Raw genomic sequence first — 23,620 nt, forward strand, 5'->3', positions numbered from 1 at the left:
TGTTCCCCCGATACACATCCGTCAACAAATCCGGGTTGATATTTATTAATCCTATCCATGTGGATGATTTAATCCCCATAGACGTTGATTGAGATCAACGGGGAATCCGGTTGATTAATCCGAAAGTGTGAAGTGGGTTTGAATCTGTCATATGACGTCATCACTATGACTGCGTGGTAATGGACAATAACCAAAACACAAAATGCTTCATTATTCACTTTAATTACTGATGTCACATCCCAAAGATACTTTGAGATTGCATAACATCATATAACATTAAAACGGTCAATAAATTAAGAATAAAATAACAAAAATAAAATCTGTAAAAAATTAAATAATCTTGCATTGGACAATCTTCATTTGAGTATGGGGTGAAGCTGGATGTGATAAAGGCAGAGACAGCTTGACTTAGGGAGTGTCGTCAACTATACAAGTTTGGGTCACAATCTATCGTGAAGTTACACGATAAATTTGACACATCCAATCGACATCATTAGACTCCCTTCACGTCGTTGAGTGGTTTAACTCCTAGCTTTGAACAAGAAAGTTGTGAATGCACGAACAAATGTAGCAAGTACCAGGTACTAGACATAGTCTGCACCTAGCACAATCAGCAGAACTAGAAAGTTGTCGGTTCACTGTCAGATGAGAGTCCCCACTCTTTCCACATAGTGCACATCTAAGAGATAGCGACCGCGCCATTGTCCTAAATCCCAGTGGCATTTATGCTTTATTAAGACATGGAACCGGCACGTGCAGTGTGCGTCTCGTCAGAGGTTTATACAGCTCGGGCGCAGTACCGAAAAAGCTTCCACGTCGGACTTCTGGACTGAAGTGGGCACGAAATGTATCTGCAAGTACAGAATGATTAAACACATTATCATTAATTCAATATTGCGGGTTAATAACAGCAATGCGAACAGGTTAATACAATGATGCAATGTAGTCCACGTCCAATCTAAAATCCCCGGAAATCATTCCCATGGATCTCTCCATAATACATTTTATCATGCTGTTTGATACTTGCATATTGTAACCATCCCAATAAATCCATTAAATTGCGGCACAGTTGGAAATCATAAAAGTTGGTAGGGGAATGTTGGTGTTCTATAGGGAAATGTGACGTCGGGGATTACAATTCAATGGGTGTAAACTTCATGGTGTGCCGGTTCTTACTTCAAACACTTGGAAATAATACTTCCGCTATTTTCATCGATTGTGTGATCAATTAACTACCTGTAAATAGTAGATTTCATAGTGTGTCCTCTGTTCTACAAGTAAGATGTCGTTGCCATATTATTCGTTCTACTCAACAATGTGAATGCTTTGGTTGTTTGTTGCAGCCTATCTAGTTTTTACAATGACAACGTATCAGTATGTTACATGTATATTGATTGGGTTCCCTTACAAATTATTTGAAATATATGTCATGATAATCTCAATGATATGTACATATAGCTGTATAGTGTATTCTTGTTTATAACATATAGTTTCGTTACTTTACAATTCATGGTGTCATCTTTCGTAGCATCGTCGTTTAAAACGTCTTTTCCGATTAGCAGAGCAGATACATCACATTACATAAACTTATATTCTCAAAGAATATTTGGAAAAAAGTGAGATCTTTTTGCAAAACATATTGAATTGTAAAGATGTGTTCAGTATGTTGAATTATTTCGGTTGTGTTTAGTAGATAGAGATATAAGCTTGTGTTTAGTAGATAGAGATATAAGGTTGTGTTTAGTAGATAGAGATATAAAGTTGTGTTTAGTAGATAGAGATATAAAGTTGTGTTTAGTAGATAGAGACATAAGGTTGTGTTTAGTAGATAGAGATATAAGGTTGTGTTTAGTAGAGACATAAGGTTGTATTTAGTAGATAGAGATATAAGGTTGTATTTAGTAGATGCAGACATAAAGTTGTGTTTAGTAGATAAAGATATAAGGTTGTGTTTAGTAGATAGAGATATAAAGATGTGTTTAGTAGATGCAGACATAAAGTTGTGTTTAGTAGATAGACATATAAAGTTGTGTTTAGTAGAAAGAGACATAAGGTTGTGTTTATTAGATAGAGACATAAGGTTTTATTTTGTAGATGCAGACATAAATTTGTGTTTAGTAGAAAGAGACAAAATGTTTTATTTAGTAGATATAGTCATAAGGTTGTGTTTAGTAGAGACATAAGGTAGTGTTTAGTAGAGACATAAGGTTGTGTTTAGTAGAGACATAAGGTAGTGTTTAGTAGAGACATAAGGTAGTGTTTAGTAGAGACATAAGGTAGTGTTTAGTAGAGACATAAGGTAGTGTTTAGTAGAGGCATAAGATAGTTGAAGTGTGTTTTAAGTAGAGACATAAGGTAGTGTTTAGTAGAGGCATAAGATAGTGTTTAGTAGAGACATAAGGTAGTGTTTAGTAGAGGCATAAGATAGTGTTTAGTAGAGACATAAGATAGTGTTTAGTAGAGGCATAAGATAGTGTTTAGTAGAGGCATAAGGTAGTGTTTAGTAGAGGCATAAGGTAGTGTTTAGTAGAGACATAAGGTAGTGTTTAGTAGAGGCATAAGGTAGTGTTTAGTAGAGACATAAGATAGTGTTTAGTAGAGACATAAGGTAGTGTTTAGTAGAGACATAAGATAGTGTTTAGTAGAGGCATAAGGTAGTGTTTAGTAGAGACATAAGGTAGTGTTTAGTAGAGACATAAGGTAGTGTTTAGTAGAGACATAAGGTAGTGTTTAGTAGAGACATAAGGTAGTGTTTAGTAGAGACATAAGGTAGTGTTTAGTAGAGACATAAGATAGTGTTTAGTAGAGGCATAAGATAGTGTTTAGTAGAGGCATAAGGTAGTGTTTAGTAGAGGCATAAGGTAGTGTTTAGTAGAGACATAAGGTAGTGTTTAGTAGAGACATAAGGTTGTGTTTAGTAGAGACATAAGGTAGTGTTTAGTAGAGACATAAGGTAGTGTTTAGTAGAGACATAAGGTAGTGTTTAGTAGAGACATAAGGTAGTGTTTAGTAGAGACATAAGGTAGTGTTTAGTAGAGACATAAGTCTGTGTTTAGTAGAGACATAAGGTTGTGTTTAGTAGAGACATAAGGTTGTGTTTAGTAGAGACATAAGGTAGTGTTTAGTAGAGACATAAGTTAGTGTTTAGTAGAGGCATAAGTTTAGTAGATAGACATATAAGGGTTTGTTTAGTAGATAGAGACATGTGGTTGTGTTTAAAAGAGACAAAAGGTTGTGTTTTGCGTCTAAGAACATTCCTTCTGTTTTTGTCTTTGATTTCATAAACTCAAAAGGCATTGAAAATACTCCTTAAAAAACACAAAAATATCAAATAGGTGTCTACTAAAGAATGGTGTGCTACGATAACAATCAAATCACGGTAATCAAAAACAGCGTATTTATGCGCTCGCAAATGATCCCGATATACATAGTATGTTCGTGTTAATCATTTTATAGGCTAATCAAATAATTATCACATCATAGAGTGATAAGTAACACATAGAAGGATTTATTGGATCTTAACTATTAATCTATCAATACCAAATGCATGTCATTTGACAGGTATATAATATTATCATTCGGCCATGCATGACTGAACGTCAATACAGTGTTTTTAGTATTAATTGATAAGTCGATGTTAATTTAAAATTTAAAACTTACCATGTACTACACTAAGTTTGGTCGGTTTTTTTAGCATTCGAAATAATTAATATAAAATTATTTCATATTTACATATTTAGTATGTTTTGTTATTCAGGCTACCAGCTGCCGAAGCTTTATCCCTGACAGATTGCTGTATTATCTATATTGAAACTAAGCATGTGTTTTAGTAGCCGAGTCTTCCTTAATCGATACCATATTTACAACTCCACACCATATGCTGTGCATCAACCATAAACTTGCTGACGTTATAAAAGGTAAAATATATAGTGTGAATGATATCAGATCAAAACTTCTAGTAGCCATATATATGTACATAGGAGTGTCTGCTGAAGTATGCGTTTCCTGTAGGGAATTTATATAGCAATTACTCCGATGTATATCGTTTTTTTACTCAGTGGGTCCGACTATATGATATGTAAATATTATAATTATTTTATATAGCCGCCCTACTCAATTAACTAAGTATACACGAAGGACGAGCGGGGAAACCGCGGTTGGGTGATACTTTGTCAGATTAGTACTGAGTTACCATAATCATGAGTGACATCACGTTGTGAGGGGACAACAATGAATGGTAAGCGTTATAATCAACAGGTATGTATCACTGTACTGCTATGCAGACAGGAATGTCGACAAGGGGGAGTGAGAGGGATATATTGTGTAGTTTTATTTGTGGGCATCTAAAGAAGAAGGCAAACTCGTCGACATCTTAATGAAATGAGAAAAGTACAGCAGGAAAGGGAAGCATGTCTGGTGGATTTGGTTTCTCAAGCATCACATCCAAACATTCGGGTGGGGAGTTTGCAAAATCGTTCCATTTATTCATTTCTAAATTAATATCAGAAATATACACCTGTGTTATCCGGACAACATATTGCGTAATACCCACAATAGAATTGTGTGCCCGACAAAATCTTAGTTATATGAAGCTTTATAAACATGTTATCAATCTGTGTATCACGTATCAAAAAAGACAAAAGTCTGCTCCTACTTGATATGATGAAAACCTACCTGGATGTTAGCAGTGTCTTCAGTCTCTCTGCTCCATTCGCCGCTGTATTATCTCCCGCAATGTTCCTTTTATTTTGATAAGTTTACGTATCTTTATGCGTCGCTTGGTTTTGAATTCACACGCCGGACCTGCATATGGTCCTACACACACACAACGACAATATCCAAATAGTGATGTCGGCATGATCATGATACCTTTGTTCCGACAACCTTCTCTACATGGCACCGCGTGCACGTGACTTAGGTGTAGTAGAACTATAAGTAAACACAGCTTCACTTTGTAATTTGTTGAGGTCAAAGAGTTTGGAAAGCAAAACATCCGTTTGGTTACTCTGTTTGTTCTTATGTCCAAGCCCTCTTGGATATTCTGTACATAACTGTTCACTGTAGCCACCGTCTTATCCTTGGACCCCATTGGTAGATTAGAAAATTTGTAAAACAAAAAACAAAACAGAAAAATCCACACAATACGCCGATGTTGTAACTGAAAGGTTTCAACCAAATTGAAGTCAGCAGTCTGCAAAATTTGAACTGTGAATCTATCGTCTCTTACAATTCACTGAACTCATTGCATATGAGAGAGGGTCCGTCTCGTTCATAATTCATCCTGCATAAAATTATGATAATTGTATCATAAGGTATAATGTTGTCACTAAACTGATGGATATTTTGATAATGTTTTAAGCCTTAGCAGTCCTCTTATATATATATGTTGTGTTTACTTGGAGGGGAGTGGTTGAAGTAGGCTACTAGCTGATTGGTTGGTCGGGCACGCCTCCAACTTACTATTACGAAGAATTACAATCAAACATATATAACAAAACCATTCATACTTTTTCGACAGTCCGCCACGTGCCGAGCGATAGTAGCCAACCAATCGGATAGGATGGTAGTAATGAATTGTCTCCCGTAGGCGTGTATTGATCGGCTGAACAGACGTCTGATTGTCATTCAAAACTTCGCATACCAGGTGTCGTCATCTTTTGGCAAGGTGAATTAAAAGGACGGCGTAGCCATCTCAGGGAGCACAAAAGCAGCAGTATTGCGTCATTCGACCTCGAAAAAAAAGAAATGTTATTAATATTATTCAAAGCGCTTTTACTCTTCTATAGGCTTTTAAATAATAATTATTATTATAATACGACACTTTATTTAGACTCGATAACATATTGAGTCAAAGACTCGTCTCACATATGGTCATGTAAAAAAATATTATCAACAATGTTATTTTTCTGTGTTTTTTACGATGTTTGAAATCAAACTTTTTTCACTCTTATGATATATACATTTTGTAGTTCTATCTATGTGTGTTGGGATGTGTGCGTCGATGTGTAAGTACATGTATTACATTCCTGAAAATCGATTAAAATGCATTTTTCATATTTCATCATTTTATCATAAATTTTCATTTTTACACAATATGGGTGCGGAAGAATTATAATTGATCAACACCATTTGATCGCCAGACAGTTGTTGTTATAAAGCAAATAGCATTTTAACGACAAGGATGTTTTGGGTCAATATATGTGTTCTATAACCCTGTGCCAGGTCTATTGAGTCGGAAGGTTTGACACAGTTCCATACACGAAAGATTGCATCATGCTGAATTCCTTGCTCATTTACCGGAACGCATCGCTTTGTAAGGACATCAAAATATACCACCGCGTGGTGGCAAAATTTATGATAATCAAACTATACACTGAAAGAACATATGACAAAGGATATTTATAATAATTAATAAACGCAGTATTTTACAGTCATATGTTCACATTAATGATATGTTGCGTATTTACTAAGTAAAATAAATGTCACACAACATGAGGTAGAATAATTTACCCTTCAAAAAGTAAAATGTTTTGTAAAACCAAAAACATACTCGACTATAATGTTTAATACCTACACCAATGATTGACTTTAAATCGATTTTTTTTTTCTATTTAATTCAATCTTAAATATTTTGTCCGATCGTTCAAACAGAATTAGTGAAGCCTCGTTGGCGGAATTAATATGTCTTGTATGTAGAATGGGGCCAGTTGGGTACAGTTTGACATGTGATCTTCTCAAAAGACAGAAACAAAAAAAGTTCAACAAGCTTACCTAGGTATTGCTTATACTGCATAATCTCCAAAAGCAAATGCAAATAAACTCTGTAAGTTGTGTAACATATTATGCTGATATCATCCTGTCTTTAAATATTTATAACATCGGAAATATTCTATAAACCACTCGCCAATTTAAGTTCGTTAAGCTAACAAGGCTAAGGGCTTATATAAATATGACTAGACGTTCTATATTTAGAAGGTTTGTGTTTTGGTGCGAGTTGTATTGCTATGATTACGATCATTGAATGAGAGGACTGACTTATTTACTATACTATAACAGTGTGCGAATAGGAAACCCAGTCAAGGATTACAAACCTCCACACGTGGAGGATGGGGAGAGAACTTTTTAATGCATTTCCACCATGGTTCGATTGTCGTATGATCCAGTATCATCCGATTGACCTGCTGGGACGTGTGTTTTCCAATGAGTTATTTTATGTTGTTAGTCAATTTAGATTATATCCTAAGATAACTTCACAAAAACAATGTCAGGTATGAAGTCCATATAATGAATCAATTAACATTGTACACGTGTATACTCCGAGGAATGTTTCAAGATGTCGCTTGTTTTTTGTTGTTTTTATTTTGTTTTTGTTATTGTTGGGCTTTTTATGTGTGTTTTTATTACCTTTTTTATCACTTTTTACTGTTTAATAAATAATGCTTAATGTGCATATACATACACCGATCATAAGGTTTGTGGAATTATTTGACATTATTTCATGTGCGTGACGATTTTTTCCGCTAAAATGGCCACCGTTGGTGGAAATTTCCTCTGAAACAACGAATCCCTATAGTGGTGAATCTGTTTGAATGGCAGAAATGACACCACTGGGATGGCGAAGTAAGCTATGCCTTGTAAATTAAATATAAGAAACATATCTAAGATTTCATTTTTATCTACAAAATATGAAAATACCCAGGTTACGAAAACCACCTGAGTTCATATAATCAGTTGGAAAAGTTTTATAACCAATGCGAGCAAAAATTCGCAGTTAAGAGTTATAATTATGAAAATATTGAATGAAAAAACGTGTTGTCCATAGCAACAATATACAGCTGAAAAGAATTTAAAAACATGAACCCAAAAAAAAGGATTTTAAATCAAACTATCGATTTGACACTGACTCCAAACTTCGTTAAACTGAATTTGAGGTTTACACCATTGACTTATAAAAGCAAAATAAAAATTGATTCCGTAAACATATAACGGTCACTGATTGCCATGTTTAGTGTTAAAAATATCCTCGACGTGTCAATGCACACATGCTAAAATGTTTGAAGTTTTCTTCGTTTACCAAATGATTAAATTACAAAGAAACTTCCTGAAATCATTCGAATTTAAAAATATGAAATTGACTTAAGAATAGATATAACGAACTGGAGTGTATATTTTTTGTACCAAATCGTAATGGTTTATTTTAACCTTACACACTAGGTGTCCATTGAACGCCAACAGACAGAATTTATTTTTTCAATAATATTGATGAAAATAGATCATTCAAATATCAAACAATATGTTTAAAGCCTCAATATAATCATGTATAGAGCGAACAAAAATATTGATTCAAGAATGTTAAAATTATAACTTGACATGCCATATGCAATAGACTGAATTAACGAGGTACGTATAATACAGTTCAGGTACAAGTGTGATAGAATTGGATTTTGCGATGCACTCATATCGAAAAGCATATGCCTAACCCTTTAGTAAGACTATAGTTAACCTTTTCCTTGAACTTCACCCATGTAGTGAACTATTGTGCGGTATTTTTTCAATTATTTTATAACATTATTTGCATTATGATTTGTACGTATTGCATTATGAAACATGAATACGAAATAGACACTGAAGCTTACTGGATGGTTTGACTTCACACTACATAAATATTGTTTAAATTATCGACCAATATATCAAGTGCGGCATGATGATATCGAAAGAAACTAAGAGGGTTAAATGGATCCAAGCGGAACTGAATCACGACCAATTGGATAAAGATATTCATAAAAAACACTTTTCATTATTAAATCAATCTCTGCCCAAGACACTACGAGACCTATCATTTTAATACAAGAACCTGGATAACCCGACAGTAATATACCAAATGTAATAGGTGTCTTTTTATATCGATGTTTTCATCGGCTTATCTCTATGAAAGGAGCTAATTAATTGCAAATGGGGACAATTACGTCTAATGTGTTATATATTTTGTTGCAATGTCAGCATGTGGCACCAGTTGTGGGTTGAGATTATACGGCTGAAATCCGTTTATCTCGTCTAGCACCATGTGTCCTGCTTTACCATGATGGTTTATGGCATACCGCATATATATACCATATTTCCATAGTTTCTTTATTTTTGTGATTCATTCTACCACTATCTGTCGATCTACCATCATATGGGTCTACTTCTCTTTCGTGAGTTTTGAATTATACGTTTCAAATTTTTTTAAATCAAACCAGCTAGGTGCTAAGTTTCTACCAAATAATGTTTAATTGTCCCCGTCGATGTCAGATACGCTATGTTGAGTAGGTCTACATCCATCAAGTCTGTCAGTTTAACATACTTTTCAATTACCTTAACCCATTGTTTGAAAGGTTAAGGCTGTAAGTCACAAGATTCCCTGTGTTGTCATGACTGTTGCTAGTGTTCTGAAGTTTTTACTTACGCCGTATATCTAGCAACATTTATTGACCCAGATAGTCCGTATATGTTTGTGTTTGACTTCCATAACCTAGTTTTTAGCACACCCGGTCTGTATTAGTGAATGAAACTACCATTGGCTGTGCTTAGCTATGTTTTAGTCTATAAATAGCTGAAATTTATACTTTTTATTCCCTGTCGATACTTTAACATGCACATTCTATTTTACTAGTGGGACAACACCTGAATGTGTGTCATAAAGAACACTTGGCAATTTTCCCTATCATGTTCAAGTAGGCGCATGCGTACTTGTCTATGTGTATGCGTTTTGAATATATGGTAATTAAATCAAGAATTACGACATAAAAGACCGCGTAACAAATCGTTGATCAGTTTTGTCGACTTTTACCTACATAGATGGTCTAAATCAATCAACTAAAGGCTGGGTATCTTTGAAAACGTGTATAAGACTACAACATATGCAAATAGACTGGGTTTTGGGCAACGGCCAAATCCCAACAGTATTAGAGAAAATCAAAATAGCATGTGAACTTAAAAGAAGATCAATGACATTCGATCGTTTGAACAAGCGTGGTAACTCAAAACCTCTATATAAGTCTCTTAGGTATTGACAAGAGATCATTGAAACATTTTAGCCTATTGATATATTTGACCTTGAATGAAGGTTAAAGTCATTAATTTGAACGAATGTTCTAGACCTTTACTTCAGCATACCACAGGCCAAACATCAGGCCTCTATGCATACTAGTTATTGACACTAGGTTCACTGTGGATTGCGGTCTATTTGACGTTTAAAAGGGTAAAAGTCAATTATATAAACTTTGTAGCCCTTCATTTCGCCATGCCAGAGGCCCAATATCACGTTTCTAGTCATCTTCATTACATGTATTGACAAGGAATCGTTTGAAAAATATACATCAAGTTTTAAGCCAGAATATGCCCTGCTTTAGTGTTTGTTTATAGTCTCCGAGTAGTCAAGTACTGCAAACATCCGGCAAAAGTATCCTTTCCTCTAAAACAATCAAGAAGGAGGTATTTTGAGAAAAAAATATGTATAAGTCTTACGTATAACTTTATCATTTCCTTAAATAAAGTGGACTTGAAACGTGAATGTGGTATTTTGAGTTTGTTCTATGGCATACAGTAAAAACATCATTAACTATGGCATTATCAGTAGGTATCTATGACGTAATGAATACTTCGTGACTATTTTTCAACTCATGATTTAGAACGAATGATTCAGTCAGTCGTGATCAGACTCAGTAAGCCTTGCAAAATAATTACAATAAACAACAACAACCTCTAACTAACATCAAATACTAGATATCGAATAATATTAATATCCACCGATGTCGGTGACAAGTGAAAGATACAACTACTTACCTGATATTGGCGATTTGAACTTGAACACGAGGCGACTACAATGTTGGAACCTTACCAAACCCATGCCTTATAGAGGGTTTCTTATTTATCATCGTGATCTTACATTTCTTTATGCGGCTGAAATGTTACAAACAGATCCATTTCCCTGTTGCACACAATGCCAACATGCGTACCAGATATATCTTATATATACATTATTGACTTTATTAAGCGTTTAATGAATGTACATAATTACAGCATAAACTATAAATACAAGTATGACTCATCTCTATCTAGAAGGTCCAGTCGTTCAGAAGAATCGCTTTGAAATAAGGCAGTTGGAGTACCAGAATAACATCGGTTATGGAAATTCACTGTGACCTTTCTCCAAAAAACTGTCAATTTCCATGACCGTCTTGTGGTCGTTCGTTCCTTATGTTATTTCCAAACACCATTTTAATGAGCATAGCCACAATTTGGCAAATTTGAACGTTTGTTCGCTACGATGAATTACTCAGAACCTAGACCCTACCAATAAAAACGTCGATTTTACTTGTTTGAATAAAATGTCTCCTTTCAAATGATCTTTTTTTGTAAATACAATGACTACTTCAGTAAATAGAACACGAGAATTTGCTTAATTTGAAATATCATGTGTTAATTTCATTATTACTCAGCTTGCGGTTATAAGCGTGAAAGGAAATAAAAGCTGTCGTGTCATCATTCGCTCAGAAGGTACGATAAGACATCTGTGGTTGGAATATATGAGAGTATCAACAGGAGTTATCCTATCTTGGCAGTTTTCTTTTCTTCTTTAAATGCTTTGTCTGTCTCTTCTCTTTTGTTCTTCTACAGAATCACCCAAAGTTACCAGCACCACGTCGACCTTGTAACCGGAAAGAGGTCAAAGTTAGTTGATGGACACAGGCGGAGTTACTTCTTTGTTCATATTCTGAATATCATTGTTGATATATTGTTTAAATTTTTATACTAAAATATTAAAACGAGTCAAGAAAGAATTTTAAACGTATACCAACCATAATATTCATGGATATTTTCTCTTTCAATGGATGTTCTATTTCGACTTCAGCTTGAAGTTGGAATTTTCTTTTCTCTGTCTTCAAACGAGGAGGGGTGCTATTTGTAAACTGTTTTAGCCTCTGTTTCGCCATTTCCAATAGACATTTACAATAATTAAGTTAGTTAAATATAAAATAACGGAGTCCCAATTGATCAAACTTAAATTGCTGATTCGTAAAATTCCAGATACATACACAATAGGGCAATATCTTCGTGTTCTATCGTGCATTACATCTTCGGGTTACAAGTAAACATGTGCCTAGGTTGGAAGTTGACATTGAAACTAGATTATAATTAAAGGTAACTCAGTATATATTTCAAATACAAAGCAAACCCTATCAAACTAATTATAAAACTAATATAAAGGAAGAAAATTTACGTTAAATTGACAATCCTTAGTTAACTTTATCTGGCATAAACAGTCGGTCACAAAGCTCAGTATCCTGACATATTTAAAATTTATATCCGACTGGCTGCACATAAGGATCAGCTCTTCACTCTTAAAATTTAGATAATTCCTTTGTTGTAAATCTTAAATGATTCAAACGATGGACTCTTGCATAAAAAATAGCTTATCCACAACAATCCTGTCGCCGACTTTGTTAAGTTCTTAGGAAGTACATGTCTTCCAGTCGTCACGTTGTAACTGATACAATCATCTCCGAGACCGCTTTAGAATTATTTATAATACCACTGAGTTACATGAACCAAATGTCCCTCCTGTCATTGTACAGGGTGTGTCGATAGTTCCCTAGGGCCCGTTACACAGAACCACGCCACATCGAATTGTCTACAACATGAAAACATTAAACAAATATAGGCAAAAACGTGATTCCCATGCTCCGTATAAAACGGCAGATATCACTAGGATGATGTTAATTGCTAATCGATGACAGACCATCAAGGGAAAACATCAGAATAATCAGGATTTCTAACGAACAACTACACGATGTGAATCATTGACCTCTAAGGAGAAGAATTAGTTAGGCTTGGCCTGCTGTCTAATCCATTTGACTGTATATCAGAAATATGTCAATAAAATTTATTGAAATTGAAAATTGTCTAACTGACTAAACGAAAATTGTACAAAAATCTGGAGACTGGTTATATGATCAGCACTAGCTGAAGTTGGGGAAGGTATATACTGGGATCACCCTGTCTGAATGAATATAAACAACTGGATCATTTTAATGAGGCTTTATAATAATGTTAGGGACAATACGTAACTGTACAAAACGTCTTGAATTTAAGAAAAAAAAGTTGTTATGGTAACCAAGTGAGAAATGTTTTGTAAAATGGTCAATACCACCTTAACACAGCGCAGCAGTTGGCCATCATTACGCCACGCGGAAAAACAGCTTAACAAATTGTTCAGACACTATACCTGTTGATGATATATATGAACTTTTTTTAGAAAACGGTATGGTCCTTTGTGCAGCTCAATTCATTATACATGTTTTAATGGCATTGCAAACCTCTATTTATTAGTGATATAATGAACAGATTATGTCCAAAAATAATTTATTATTTGAGATTATAATGCTCTACTTTCATAAAAAGGTAGTAACCATATATTCCTGTTCTCTGCCATTTGTCTCGAAACATTTGAACTTGGTGGGATATATTCTCATTGTCACATGTTATTAATCGAATCAATAAATGCAGCTTAAACCTTATCTATTGCATTTAATTAATTTTCCTCATAAAATTTAATAAACATGTTTTAATATTTCCAATCGGAATAATTATTTTATCAATACTCACGAATTATTACTGTTTCTATTTTTAGCATATTCATTATGTAAGCATAGGTGTCTTGGCTGCAGGCTTCTGAAAAGGCCATTGTTAAATAATGTTCCGTGTATAGTCATCAGTGATTCTGTCTTTATATGGATTATTTAACATCTGTTTTAGTATATCCTGTGTTATAAGGGCGTTTTCATACACAATCTTTGCTTTTAGTGATATTTACAGTAAAACTTTCTTCAGACGAATCTGCCTTAAACGAATTTTTGCTTATTACGAAGTTAATCTAAAATCCCCGATTTTGGCTCCTTTTTATTAAATACTTCTTTGAGAAATTTATAACGAATTTGCCTATAACGAATTAGCTTTTGATACGAATTGATTTCGTGGTCCCGTCAAGCAAATGTTTGTGAGACTATACCATTATTTTTTCCAGAAAATGTTGGATGTAACCTTGTGTTTTTAAAGTGAAAATAGGGCCTTAAAAGGAAATCGATTGATAGAAAATCAAATACGACACAAGTGTACAATTAATAACCGATGAGAGAAACTCTTCCAAACAATGCAATGATGCTAACATTGTAATTTGTGAGTTATCTTGGTAGTTGTGTCGATTCGGGGTGCAATCGGCCTATGACTACAATGAACCTGAACTTTGAGTTTCAGAAACTCTATAGCGAATTTCTGCTATAACGAATTATTCTTCTGGTCCCATGGGATTCGTTATAGCAAAGTTTTACTTGCTTATAATATCAGTACAAAAATATAACATTATTACAAAGCAGGCACTGCACTAAAGCAGGGTAGAGAGGACAGGTTAGATGTACACATGTATAGAATGGACATTCTAATTTCATGTCAATAAATTTCCCGTTCCTTGGTTGGCCTCGTGAATGTATTTACTTCTCATAGACAAATCTTTCAAACTGGTTGGGTTTAATAATTGTATCATTCTAAACACAGATTTGTTTCCCAATAATATTAATTACCAGTAATTCGTTTTGAGCGAATATCTCAAAAACTTGGGTATATAAACCAAAAATGGTATTCATCTTCCACATTAACGGAGTTTTTCTGCAAAAACGCTCATTTCTAACAATATCTTTTAATCATCCTGATTCAATATTCAGCGAGTGAGCTGATTATTTCAAGGGCAATTCTACTACCCTGTGAAATAAATTTACACAAAAACCTGTAATGATCATCCATCAACTAAATGTCTGTACAGTTACATTTCCGGGAGCTCCCTAGTAAAGGATACATATTTTTGACCGCATTGACAACAAAATTTTACTTAATATGTTAATCTAGAGACATGTCTAAATTGATTTGGTTTAACCATGCACCAAGGCCAAGTGAGAAAATAAAAATTTTATTACGTCTAGACAATCAATCAATCAATAATATCCTTGATGATACAAAGAAAGAAAAAATGAATTATAAATTTATAGACATACACAATTAAGCATGTTAATTAACCATAAACGTTCATATACATAAAATGTATTCCTGTCTTTAAGACAATTTACGAAGCTTTCTCTAAGCTATATTGGACACATAGAAATTTACTGCTATTCAACAGTTTGAGTCAGTACTAAATTCCATCGTAATGGAATATATACACTAAAGGAAATCTAATTCAAAATATATCATAATATTACATGTGAAACTTTTAACACATAAAATCTTTTTTACGAAATTCCAGATGCACTTTTTATCACTACCATAAATGGTTCCCTGTACTTCCGGTGAATAACGAAGTATGCAGCTAACATAAGTGTCAAAAAGCTTAATTAAAGTATGACAATTTAAATTCGTCTTACTACACTTTGACAGAAGAGCAAAGACCGCCTTTCGGCCTTAAGCAGCAAGCCGCTTTAGTCCAATACAAAATTTATTGTTACATTTGAAAACAACACCATTGTAGGTAAAATGTTCCACTACCTCTAACTTCTTTTCATAAAAAACACATAATTACCTCTAACTTCTTTTCATAAAAAACACATAATTAATCATTTTGAAAGTGATCTTTTTTTCTAAATACACCAATTTTAAGTTTATAAGTAGATACTGAGAACGTCCATGCGATTGCATAGTCAAATAACCTATTCAATATGTCTTTTACATCTTTAAATGATTCATCCATTAACACAAGATCATCTGTATACATCAATAGAAACAAGTTCACAAAAATATACGGCTTAATACCGTTATTGATAAAATCATTTTCAAAATCATTTACATACAACTAAAACATAATTGGGGATAACATTTCCCCTTGGGGACGCCCAATATTATTTTAAAAACATTCTGAATATTTTCCTTATGAGGAGACTCATGTCATCACCTTTTTGGATTTCAGTGAAGATAATAATTTACCACGAATTCCAAGTTTGGACAATTTATACCATATGCCATTTTAACTGTTTACTACGTTGTTTATTAATAATTTAATTTCATATGTAACACTCAATGGAATTGGTTAGATATTTGAGGTCAGTAATTACTGGTAATTCGTTTAAAGCGAATATCTCGAAAACTTGAACATATATACTAAAATGGTATTCATCGTCCACATCAACGGGGTTTTTCTGCAAAAACCCTCATTTCTAACAATATTTTTTAATCTTTCTGATTCAATATTCAAGGAGTGAGCTGATAATTTCAAGGGCAATTCTACCACCCTAAAATGTAACGATAATCCATCAACTAAGTGTCTGTACAGGTGACATTTCCGGGAGTTCTCTAGTAAAACATACATATTTTGACCGCATTGCCAAAAATCCTTTGCTTAAAATATGGTTAATCTACAGAGATATCTAAATTGTTTTTGGTTTAACCATTCATCACAGAGACCAAGTGAAAAAAATTATCTTTCACAAAAATTACCCAATTAAAAAATCTATCACGTCTAGGCAATCAATCAATCATATATTTTATTCCTCAAAGAAATACACAATTCAAGAAATATTATAATAAATGTATTTCATAATTATATGCACTAAATCTTTTTTTGCATGTTAATTAATTTATATAAAACTTCTTCCTGGCTTTAGGACAATTTACGAAGCTTTCTATAAGCTATATTGGACACTTAGACATGGAAAGCGTATTCCTAGCAGTAAAATGTCATTTAGTCATTTTGTCATATAGCAGGAGATGTTTTTCCATAAGCATATTTAAAACATGGCTGTGATGTCATCTATTGTTATGATTGAGGTATAGTCGGACCAAAGTCTACTATTATCACCTATTAGTGTGGAATAGTTATCTTTTGCTGTGGAATAGTTTGTGAACTATTCCATGGGAAAAGGTAACTATTCCAGAGTTGAAGGTGAATGTATACGTAGCGACTGGTGAATATAGCTGAGCATGTAGTCAGAAATACATTTTCATTCATCAATTTCTCGGAGAGATGGATTAAAGATTAAGTACTTGTCAACGTTGTTGTATTATATTATTTTCATGATATTGATATACATGTATACATGTATACAATTTTCATCACTTCAGCCACTGTATCCATAACCTAGAAAGGATTTCACTTAAACAAATCCAGAAGAGAGAAGATTAAAACCCATGAAACAAATGCTGAATTTTCTGCCAAAATGAAATTACAAATGCTTGACATGCTTTCTTCCATATTTTGTATATCCAAATCACTTCATAATCCATAAAAACGGCATCAATCAAACAAATTAACATCCCAACACCTTTCAAGACGATAATAATTCCCAAGGAATACTTTTAAAAAAACCCACACTTTTTTGCTACATGATGTCACTATTTTGTGTATATATCCAAAATGTTGGGGAATATTTTGTTGTTTTTTTCCTTCTAAACTTTGCTAAAGCTCCCTCCAAGGCCTGTGCTGCATGGGAAAAGATTTTTGCCCAAATCACTTCAAATTTATATCCAAAAATCATCACTACTGCATAAACAGAGCTACATATGTATGGTCCTCCATGTTGAACAGTGAAAACTAAACTAAGTAAATGTTTCAGTGTGAGTACCAAATAGTACCTGTGCATGGATCTTTCAAAAAAATCATGCAAATCATGATTTTTGTTCTCCGAGTGAGGTAAATAAAAAAATCACAAATAGGTCTCAAGGTTTAAATAGGTAGTAAGGGTTTACCAGGCGCTGTGGAATAGTTAAACAATACCCAGTGTAATAGTGGAGAGTATCAGTGATAGTCAGTGCCATGTTTTAAGGATGAGAAACACCTCAAACTGTTGAATAGTAAAGATAATGGGCCTCGAACAATTCATTACCTTGACTATTCCACAGTTCTCGGTGTTTCTCCTATATGTAACATGTCTTCATCAGATAGACCTGTGAAATACGCATGTAATAAAGGGTAGCTATCCTTAACAGTTTCATAAAACCGAACCGTATGCATCGTAGTTGACTGGCAACGACGCATTAGATGCAATTATAGCTCACCGCAATATTCGCAGGAGTGAACACTCATACCTGGAATTCGCACAAAAAATTCAATGTTTGTCTTATTTTTTGCATGTCATCATGTGGTCTTAATTTTAGCAATCTGAACGGTTTCTCATATGATTTTTGTATACATTTAAATTTTAAAAAGTCATTCTCGTTATTCAAACGGTTTTTTCTAGTCATTGTTCATTTTAGACCAAACTTTCTTTTGCCTAGCGTTTTCCACTTTGTCTTCGAAGGAAATAATATCCAAATTTCAGAAAGTTATGAATATAATCAATTAAGTTGTATTTACTAAAACTCCAAGTAGACTTTCAGCCATATCTGATCGTGTTTGTTTCTTGAATCCAAGGAAACGTTTTGCAATGTGATGTTGAAACTGCAATGTATGTTAGTAATATGTATACATCATAGGTCACATCCGTATAGCGCACTCGGTAACATTATGGATTTATGTAATTTTGTAATAGTAATCGGATTATTATTTAGGTCGTTTCCATTATAGCGCGTTTAAAGCGTTTTTTTCCTTTCCGATTACCTTTGTCTCTTTTTTACGGATAAACGTAACTTTCCATCCATTGGTATTCCCAGATATCCATGCACCCGCGTCTCATGAATCTCGTGATCTATCCCCATCATCCATCGAAAGTCATGAAATTTTTCCCGTTTATTACTGAACACGATGACAGAACACTTATTAAAGTTGTATTCATATTTCCACTCATTGGCATAGTTTGAAGCTACGTTCAGCATTTCCTGAAGAGCGTTCGGACTAGTAGCGATAAGCGTCATGTCGTCAGCAAGCGTTGGATTTTTACATCGGATACCGCCACACCACATTTCCTTTCTTCTGGTTGATGTAATGGATCGTCAATGAAGCATAAGTACAAACAAACACACAAGTTTTTGCATTCCCAAGTTAAGTTCACCTAAAGGGAATACGTTATTAATAAAATCCAAAATCATTTAATACAACGAAAACATTTGGGATTAAAAAAAAAAAAAAAAAAAAAACATTCTGAGTATTTCCTTTTGATGAGACACATGTCTTCACCTTTTTGCACATGGACTTCAGTCAGAAAATAATTTACCCCGAATTCCAAGTTTGGACAATTTATACCAATTGCCATTTTAACTGTTTACTTAATTGTTTACTAATAATTTAATTCCATATGTAACACTCAATGCAATTGGTTAGATTGATTGGGGTTATTTTTCCATTAATCGAAAGAATTGTATGTTGAGTTTTATGCCGTCATACATACAGATCGTTTTCGCGGAAATTTTATCTGATAAACACACTTTTGGTGCCAGTTTGAGTAGAGTAGAAGATAGTCTTTCCACCCATTCTTATATTGTTATTATACCATACTGTGACGGGGATCTTCATTTTACTACTTGCATATTATTACATGTTTCCAGTCTTGACCATGCCCAACACATATTCCCATTTTCTGGAGATGCATAAAATCTTTTTATTCAGGAAAATTTTGAAAAATCAAAGAAATTGTGAATATCAAACATTTTGTAAAGGGCCTAAAGCTCCTTCAATCGAAGAAATATTTGTTTCCACCACAATTATGAATTAAAAAGAATTTTTGTAATTTTAGCCCTTTTGACCTCCTTTAGCCCCGCCCCTCGGGATTCAAAAGGTCAGTGGTCAGGGCTATATTGACTATACTGTTAAAATGTTGTCCTATGCGAATAACCTTACCACGTTTGACCCATTTTCTCTAGATAGTGACCAAACCTATGCTCAAAATGTGTTTACAACTATATAGTAAAACTGATGATTTCCTCTTCAGTGAAAAGCGTGAGTTCGCAATGAACCCTAAATTGGTATTGCATGTACCTTTTCACTCTAATAAACTGTTGTTAAACATACATTTGTGAATAAAGATGCATATGTATAATACATCAGATCCATTAAAGCACCTACCGAGTCGGAAGTTATAATACAGTAATTATATCACATTATATATATTCATTAAATCAATGAGCTATCTTGATTTAATGTCATGCTATTTTATTCATATGAAACACATTTGCATGATTCAATTACTGATAGTAAAGTTTTCTTTGACTTTAGGGAGACAGACATGAATCTGCAATGATTTAATATTCAGATCTCAGAAAAACAATCTTCGTGGGCAGACGTTTGAGGAAATCATGTTGTACTCAAAAACTGCTAGTTGATTTGATATGATTAGACAAAACAAGCTTTATTAGGAAAATCCAACACTTAAAGTTTATCTTTCGATGACAACCACATCACAGTGCTCGAGATCCACTGTATGAATTTCGGAAATAGCGATCGCCGAAGCGAGAGTATGATTGGAAAACACAGTATGCATGTGATCAAGGTCAAGTTTTCAATATTTTCTCATGATTACGAAGGTAATATATATATGTATATATATACTAACTTTTGATGTTAACTTTTAGTTCTTCAGAAATGACACTTATAATTACCTGAAAATAGATTGAATCAGTGCCAGTAATACTCTCGTAATTTGTTTGAATAATCAAGTCTCAGATAATCTTTCACTAACAGTTCACGATTCTTTCCTCTATTTGATTATGTTCGAATTATAAACAACACCTTTGGACACGGTACTGTGTGGTTTGTAGCGGGAAGACTGTATCTCAATAGCTAGTTTGGTTTTATGTGACTGTATGCATTGTTGGATTAATCATTTTTGTCTGTTAGTGAATTAAGATCCTTTTTCACACAGATGGATAACTTAGATGATGTAGTTATTGCCCAGAGAGTTGCGAAGATTTTGAAGACATCATTAACCACTGCATAAAAGAGCACTGTTCTGGAAATTACTTTTGTATAAACATCTTTAGGGAAAAGCAGTGAAAAAATGCATATAATTCCAAAGAAGATAAGCCTTCAGGAAAAGCATTAAGTCTCATAAGATGAAAACTGTGGTGTTCGTGTACACAGACTAATTCGGCATCCCCCAAAACCCTGATGTACAAAAGTATTTTTCACTGATATCAGACAATATCTGAATATTGACCAATCAGAAGCCAGGGAAATTAAAAAAGGAATCTCTAACAAGACGATCCCCATTGACGTGGTCTTGTGATATCATTAGAAGTAGTGTGGTGGAAGCGATTGATCTGTGATCCCATGATCGGGTGTTCGGTTCGCGTACAGGGAATATATACATATTTTTCCTTTGTCAATGCGTTTCAATTAAAATGAAAACTGAAACGTTAAAGTAAAAAAAAGTAATAATTTAGATGTGCCTTCTATATCAATACGGTATGTCATCGTAACAAAATAGTAAAATTTTCAAGTTTCAACATCTAAATACACCTTCAATGTTTCTCCCGAAACGCCATGAAAGCTTTATTCTGATTGGTCGGAGTTTCCGAAGAGACTTTCTTCGGGAAAACGTGGCAGATCGTATCAAGTAGCCCACAGCAATAAACGTTATGAAGAAGTGAAAAGAAAATATCCCTATTTAGTCGCCTTTTACGATTATGCAGTGGGGCAGCAAGGACAAATCTAACACCCTACCTGCAGGGCCAGGCTAATTACTTTGGTCCGACGAAGCCCATTAATGAACAATGCAAAGTGTCGAATTTCATTTTCAGTTATTTTAAATATGTTAAGTCGCAGAAAGGTATTTCATGAATTTGAATACAGCATTAATTTAAAATTTGATATATGATAATATTGGATTATAAATGACCAGATTCTACTGACGGTTCCTTTATGACATTTCCCATTCGACGACCTAATCTACTTTATATCTATTTTATGTTAATTGTTTGTGTGACAAAGCCATAGTGGTTTGATTAATTACTTTACATAATTAGCCTGTTGTGTCTCGCACTCTCTCTGAGAACAGTTATTTGCACTAAAGTGTATGGCCTTGTGTAATTGTTTTCCCCCTCCTCCCATCTTTTGGTGTTGTTATAAAAGTGTAGGAATATACTAAATTATGTTATAAATTATGTTATACTATGAAACAAGATTCTTATTTAGTATTGGAATTAAGTTAATAAATGTTCTTATCGACAAACAAAGTTAACGTTATTGAGGTATTCATACGTTATACTGACCAAAACAGAGCAGAGAGAACCGGTGTGTGTAGTACATGTAGTTGTTTACGAAAGTATAAGGCTCTAGCAAGGCCTACTTCTATCTGTCATTATTTTCTCCCCAAACGCATCCATGAATTATAACTTCGGGGAAATAAATATGAAAAATTGTTAATACTTTAAATTTTATGATTTGTTAATAAGATATATCAACTTTATTATACTTTACTCACAACACTATATAATTTTGATGTCAAGAAAGAAGACCGCATTAAAAACATTCCTATCAAAAATGCGCAAAAACATAAAACCCAAAACAAAACAACATACATGACTTCACGTTAAAATGGCATGGCATCTAATAAATATCTTGATGTTTTAAACAGAATAATCTTTCTTCTACAAATATATACATACTGTATACATGATGATAAACATTAGATGATTTTATTAAGACTACATTTATATGCTGATCTGTTATTCTAGTACAGTTGTTAAATTTCAATTAATTAGAAATAGGCTATGAAAGATTGAGTGAAAGTGATATTGTTTTGTCACAATGTCTATGTTAATGGAATTAATGTGATGAGTCATCTAGTACATGTATGTAAGAGGTGTGGTGAATGAGAGCTCTTCTGTGTGGGGACATTTGTTTATATTTTTGAAGGCTGACCCCAAGGCCCCAACCTTGGCAGACTTCAAATGTGTGGGATATTCATCTTCGTTAAGATGTAATAGGTGAAATACTCTTGTCGGTATGATTTTCTGTTACTGCATTTTTGGATATTTTTGCGGCCGAATGATATTCTCATGGTTATAATAACATGTATAAATCCCCAGACATTTTCAATATGATGTCGATGTGACAATGTGTGCATTGTTATATTATAATGTAATAATATGTATTGTAGTTCATATAGCAATGGCTTTCATTCCTATGTATGTTTCGTGTGTGAAGTGTATGCATACGTTTAACTAATAAAATATGATTATGCATACTGTATAGCGATGAATGCTTAATCAAATGCGTTATTACAAATGATTGCGCGTTCAATATTGCATGTACTTGTGAAAAATCCTTGATAAGGTATCTAGGTTTTCGTTAAATGATATGAATTGGCACTAAATTAAGTTTAAGAGTTGATGTACCTGTATTTCACACATTTAAGCATTTCCGAGATTCCCTTTTACTTGTAATAAATATGATATTTGAAGCATTGTGTAATTATACCAGTGTAATATCTAATGCAACAACAGTATGAATGATAATTAATGTGTTGTGCGATGGTAAATTATGGTAAAATAAATGTATAAGCAAAAAAAGTTCTTTAAACGAATTGATAGCAGATGGCCGATATAAGGTAATTTATTTGTATCCTGCTTACATAGTCAGTAAATGTCAACGCTTTGGCTATGTTAGCGTTATTAGTTGGGGTATTTCTGTATGGTACTGTTATTCATGTGATTACCTGATATGGCC

General features: G+C 33.7%; 1 long non-coding RNA gene across 1 annotated transcript; it reads right to left on the reverse strand.

Annotated features, from left to right (window-relative positions):
• Positions 1 to 203: 203 nt before the first annotated feature.
• On the reverse strand, positions 204 to 10,839 carry LOC138314475 (uncharacterized). The gene is made up of 3 exons (XR_011207377.1): positions 10,825 to 10,839; positions 4,675 to 5,730; positions 204 to 851 (listed from the first exon to the last, which is right to left on the reverse strand). It is a non-coding gene; the product is annotated as an uncharacterized lncRNA (long non-coding RNA).
• Positions 10,840 to 23,620: the final 12,781 nt, after the last annotated feature.

This window comes from Argopecten irradians, chromosome 2 (assembly GCF_041381155.1).
Source record: "Argopecten irradians isolate NY chromosome 2, Ai_NY, whole genome shotgun sequence".
Lineage (NCBI taxonomy): Eukaryota > Metazoa > Mollusca > Bivalvia > Pectinida > Pectinidae > Argopecten > Argopecten irradians.